Below are 6,000 nucleotides of genomic sequence, written 5' to 3'. Positions count from 1 at the left end.
TGAGATTGGCTATATTGTGTCCTAAACAGATCTTCACTCGGAGAAAAATTGAGTGCTAACGCACAGATAAAAATAAACAGAAAACACTTGTCCTGTTTGTTGATTACAGCTTCCAAAGTCTTGCGCAAATAACCTTTAAGCAATGACAGTCTCAAAATATGTTAGTAGTCACTCACAATTTTGTAAAAAAAAATCTCGAATAAACAAACTCTTCATTATGTTAATCACCGAATTCTCAAATCGCTGTTGTTCATCAGCATAATATTCGAATCTAATTATATAAATCCCATTCTTAATTAAAAACTGATGGAAACTCTTACTCGATAACAGTTTATCAAGACTTCAAGAAGTCCGAGTCACATGCTATCATCATCATGCTTCTGCTCTGAATATTAAAAATACTGTTGACAGTGCACCGTTGCGTTTCTATATATATGTCATTCCATATAAACATTAATAGATTTAGAGGGTATCTCAAGTTGTTTTATCCAAAATTTACTTCATATTTTACTAATAATCATCTATGCCATAAAGTTTTCTGTGTTGCTATTCAGCTCTCCGGACAAAAATATAAACATTTAGCAAGGTATATATCAACTTCGATCACGTGATATCATATGATATTTATCGCCCTCTTTGCTGATATATATATATGCAACAGGATTACGTTTTTGCTGTTCATCTGCAAAGTGAAACTGTTTTAAAATAACCTGTCTAGCATGGTAGTTGCATCTGGTTTCCTGTGATAGGCTGAGTAGCGGCAGTGAATTAGCTGTCGATAGCTTTAGTTTCTTCACATCTCTTTCATTCGTTAAATCAGCTGAGATTTGTCAGGAGATAACATCTCTCTCTCTCTCTCTCTCTCTCTCTCTCTCTCTCTCTCTCCCTCCCTCCCTCCCTCTCCTAATTCATGTTCTTAACAGCTCTGAAATAGGGAGCAGACAGATTTAAGCTCTTGATAATACTTTGTTGATAGAGTCTTAATCAAATACGACAGTTTCAAGCAGCTAAAAGAATCGCTTAGGATATGCTTTCGAATTACTATTAATAAAATAAAATTGCATATATTTTTATCCTTACACATCTTATACAGAATAGTAACTAATTATGTGTAGAAAATTTATGAAATGCATGCAAGCGAAAATGAATGTTCACCTTGACCTTTTTGATCTATCTACTCTGGTCGGTCTGAAGACGGGTTTGTCCTTTCAGAATCTGTTAAGTTATCTGTATAATTTGCATTTCTTATCTTACTTATGTTTTCTAATGGTCCTCTGTTAATCACATAATCCAATTAGCATTTTCCTAATCGTTATTATATAATCCAATTAAGAATGAAATTTGCGTAAACAAGGTTATACGCAGGGCGCCTGTTTGATATCGACACTGCGTTCAGAATTTTGAACTATCATTTTTATATGTCAATGCTCACTCGTTGCTCGTTCACTTTGCTGATATTCATGTGGTACATCAAAACTCTCAATGCTCGCGTGAAACTATTCATGTTTACATTTATTTCCTAAAGATCTTCATAATTTATGGCATTTTAATCTCTTTACACAAATACCCGTTTATATGAAAAAAGTCATTGACAGAATCCGACTTAAATATATATCTTGTCATTGTACACAGGTACTGAAGCAGAGAAACGCACACGTTCTTTGGAAATCAGACTTGTTTGATAATAAGAAATTTATTGACAATCAGTTGAATAAATTCAACATACAATTACTTCCAATGGAGAAAGATGATCAAACAAGCACGTACATATTAAGTAATACAAGGCGTGTTCAAAAAAAGACCGAACTTTTGCTATAAAGATTTATTGCGCATCTCAACGTTTTAAGCACTATCCCCTTCAAAGTAGTTCCCTGTAATGGCGATGCACCGTTCCCAACGTTTATTCCATTGTTGGAATGCGTTCCTGGAACGCATTTTCTGCGTTCAGTTGGCGCGCAGTTCTCTTATCGCATTTTCCTGAATCTCCTCTATGGTTTGAGGACGGAGAATAGGGTGAATGGAGCAAACGGATGTCTGATGTTTTGTCATTCGCATTGTTGTGGTGCAACATCCAAGTCTTGTTTTCCCACAATTCACGCCTCTTCCTGCGCACAGCATCCCTCAAACCCAGTAAACTTCCTGATACAATTCTTTGTTTACCATCTGACCACGTGGTACAAATTCATAATACAATGCCTCTCCAATCAAAACACACAGCCAACATCACCTTGATCTTTGACTGACTAATCCGTGCTTTTTTTGGTCGAAGACCCTTTCCCCACCAACTGCGACGATTGCATCTTGGTTTCAACATCATAGCCATAAAAATCCACGCCTCAATATTTACCAAGTTTGCAGCAAAATTTCACATTCACACACACACACACACACACACACACACACACACACACACACACACACACACACACACACACACACACACACACACACACACACATTGTTCTTCAAGCTCTTTCATTGTCACTTTGTCACTAATCCGAACAGCTTGTGCACGTGCTCACTTCAGCGGATGTAACTCGACGACAAATGCTCATAGCAGAACGGAGCAAAATGGCAGTTTTTTTTTTATCAAAACCTGCCGCTAGGTGCGCTCAGTAGCCGCATCGCGCTCTCTGTGCCAGTTGGCGCGCTATTTAAAAGTTCGGTCTTTTTTTGAACACGCCTCGTATATAGTTCTCAGAATGACCCATAAATGGCGTTTGCATTCAATGTGTTAATGAAATATAGAAAGAGAACTAGCAAAAAAAACTTTTTTTAAAAATACAGGTTTTGTTGCATTTTTAAGGTTTCATTAGATAGGATAAGTATTGCTTAGTTAGTATTGACAGTTCGCTTTCGTTGGAAAGACTGTTGTTCAAACTCTGCAGGACGCAAGTAACTTCTGTTAGACTTCACAGTGGAAGGCGATTTAGCAGTTCTTATACAGAGATGGGAAGGTTTTCATTCCGCAAAGCAGACAAACCGACCAGACTAAACTGGCAGACATAATAGACTCTGCAGTAGGATTAATTGAGCTATCCTAACATTAATTAGGATTTTTCAAACAAGTTCCATGGTTGTGACAGTTCATTAAACATAGCATGTTAAGAAGATAAAGTCACATTTTTTTTTGTCTAGAGTACAATGTACATTCCATGTCGTATGCAATCTATGAATGTCTTGCTTCACATATTATCGGGGGAAAAAATAAACAGTGGAACCATGTTTTTGACCGCATTCTGTGCGAAAACAATTTTCATACAGAACCTGATATCAGTAGAGAGCTTTGTTGCCTTTCAGCAGATCATGGTCACTAAAGTCTCATTCCTTGGGAGCTACAATGCTAGTTAAAGTTCATTATCTGTAGCTCTTCCATTCTAGAGATATAATTGATTGCAACAACCATGCAAGCACAATAACCGCCTCCCTAAAGTCCTTCCACAATAATAATAATACTGAATTATATGAAGTAATAGAAAATTTCAGATCACTGCCATTCAAAGCAAATCGTTAATTAACAAATATTTGTTAATCAGCATCAGAAGTTATGGAGTTGACAGAGTACATATGGAGGCCTCTTTCTTCTCTTTTACTAATTAAATCATGCTTTATAATTGAATGATACACAAGCCTAGCCTGAAACATTTAAACAGCAATTATTACGGTATCTAGAAAAATGAACTACAGCATAAATATTAAAGCTACCGTCGTAAAGCAGCGTCAGAGGCTCCAATAAAAGAAGGCTTTCATTCTCTGACCAAAATAGTGCTCTACTGATTCCGTCTCACATCCTTAACAAACGCTGCCAACTTCACATGCAAAACACTATAAACAGCATATGAACTATAATGCATCACTAGGTTCATAGGTATTGGAATTCTCTTTACATTACGCCGTTTCTTTTCTTAATGCTTAGCCTGTTAGCTCATTTTTTTTTAAGTTTAGGAGACAAATCAACACAACACGCTTTCCTCAGCATTCCGTAATCACAACTTATTTGTTTTGAATTGCGAGGTGCAAACACTGCTGAAACAATTTAGTATTGATCATGAATTAGCAGAAGTAGCAAACATAAAATAATAATAAATATGCTTCACATTTTTATGTGAAGTATACAAAACCTATAGTGCATTTAATATTCTATAGGTTTTGTGTACATTAATATTAGTACTATGAGTGGATGAGGATTAGATTATTTGGAAACTATACTCTAGAGATCACACATAGAACATTTTCCCAAGCCACTTTGACCTCCAGAAAGCAGGGCGATGAAATTCATCTATTGTCAATAGCAGTGGTCTCCAAACTTTTCTGATCGCGTACTCGCAAGAGAGAAAAAATAAATAGCGCGTACCCCAATTGATTGAGCAAAAATCTATTGTAATAAGTATTATAAAGAGGAAATATGCCTTGTATCATCATATAATAATTAAAAACTCTAGATAGTTTTACACATTATTTTTATTATTAACAGCTTACAAACATATTTATTACAATATTTAATGTAAACAATGGCCTTGCATGTCTTTCATAATTTCTTGAAATTCTGGTTTGATGGCTTCTGATACTGCGATACGTTGCTTCTTTAAATTATCTGCAATGATTTCTATACGTCTACCAATGTATTTGCTGATAAGGGAATAATACATTTTAGTTTATCTGCATATTCTTTTCCATGGATTATTTCTACCATTTTTATGGCGGTTGGGAGTACAAGTGTTTAACCAGTGGTGTGTGGCTTTTGGTCTTTTGCAATTAAGAATGCAACCTCAAGAAATGCCTCCAAATATTTATGGTTAATTTTAGTGAATTTTTTTTAAGTTGTTGGATTGAGAATTACATGTCTTCAAACATCATTCAAAGAATTGTAAAGATTTGTGTTCATGTTCAGGATGTTTCGTTTTTAAGTGTCTTACTAATAATGATGGTTTCATACTTCCATTACATAGCGTCTCATGACACAATACACATGTAGGACGAGGTTCATTGTTGACTATCGTCGATGTAAATCCCCATTTAAAGTAGTCTTCTTGATAATTTCGAACTTTCTTGGGCAAGGTTTTGTTAAGTTTCAGATTAATGTTTTTATCACTTAATTTGACTGATAACGAACTTGTTTGAATAGAAGAATCAATCCTATCTTTTCCTTGTTGTTCGTCTGCTGTAGAAGTACTATCATAGCGGTTCTTTGGAGGAAATTTTTTTAACCATTTATCCATTTTGTGAGGGTTAATTTGTAAAATTTAAATATAATTCATTTACTATTGATAATATCAAACACTTTTAAAAAATGTAAGCAATTTTGATAATATTAATTCACTATTGCTAGTGTAAACGTAAAAGTAAGCAAAAAGACGTTGGAATTGCACAGAAACAATATATACTAAAAATCGTTAAACTTACTACTAATAGTCAAATAATTAATACAACTGTGATGTCATCTGTAGATAGCAGGATAACTAAGCAATTTTCCTTCTCTAGTTGAGCTTGTCAACACTAGGATGCTTTACAAACAATGGCAATGATAAGAAGTAAGAGATGTACTCCCTAGTTTAAAAAAAACGACAGCTTTGCCACGGACGATTATGTGTGCAAAATCGCCCAATGTGCGCTACTCGCAAATTTAAGTTTGCAGGATCTTTATAACGTCTTTGTCTATATTAGATATGTTTAATTAATGAAAGAAAGTAATATTCTTTATCTTTAATTAATTACTTAATTTTTTTCCTATCAATATAAAACTTTTTGACGTATCCCCCACGTATCGACTCGCGTACCCCCTGGGGTACGCGTACCACACTTTGGAGACCACTGGTCTATAGACATTCACAACATTCATGTAACTTTATTTGCATAGCATTAAACCTTGTAATTTACTATATAAAAAGCCTTGTGTTGTGAGTGACAAATATAATAATCGATTTTTTTATAAAAATATATTGTGCAATATATACATTAGATATATATACTGAGTGGACATTTTATTAGGAACAAAATTTA

This window comes from Typopeltis vanoorti, chromosome 7, assembly GCF_054136105.1.
Source record: "Typopeltis vanoorti isolate ZY-2024b chromosome 7, IOZ_Tvanoo_1.0, whole genome shotgun sequence".
NCBI lineage: Eukaryota > Metazoa > Arthropoda > Arachnida > Uropygi > Thelyphonidae > Typopeltis > Typopeltis vanoorti.
This window is presented reverse-complemented; position numbering follows the sequence as displayed.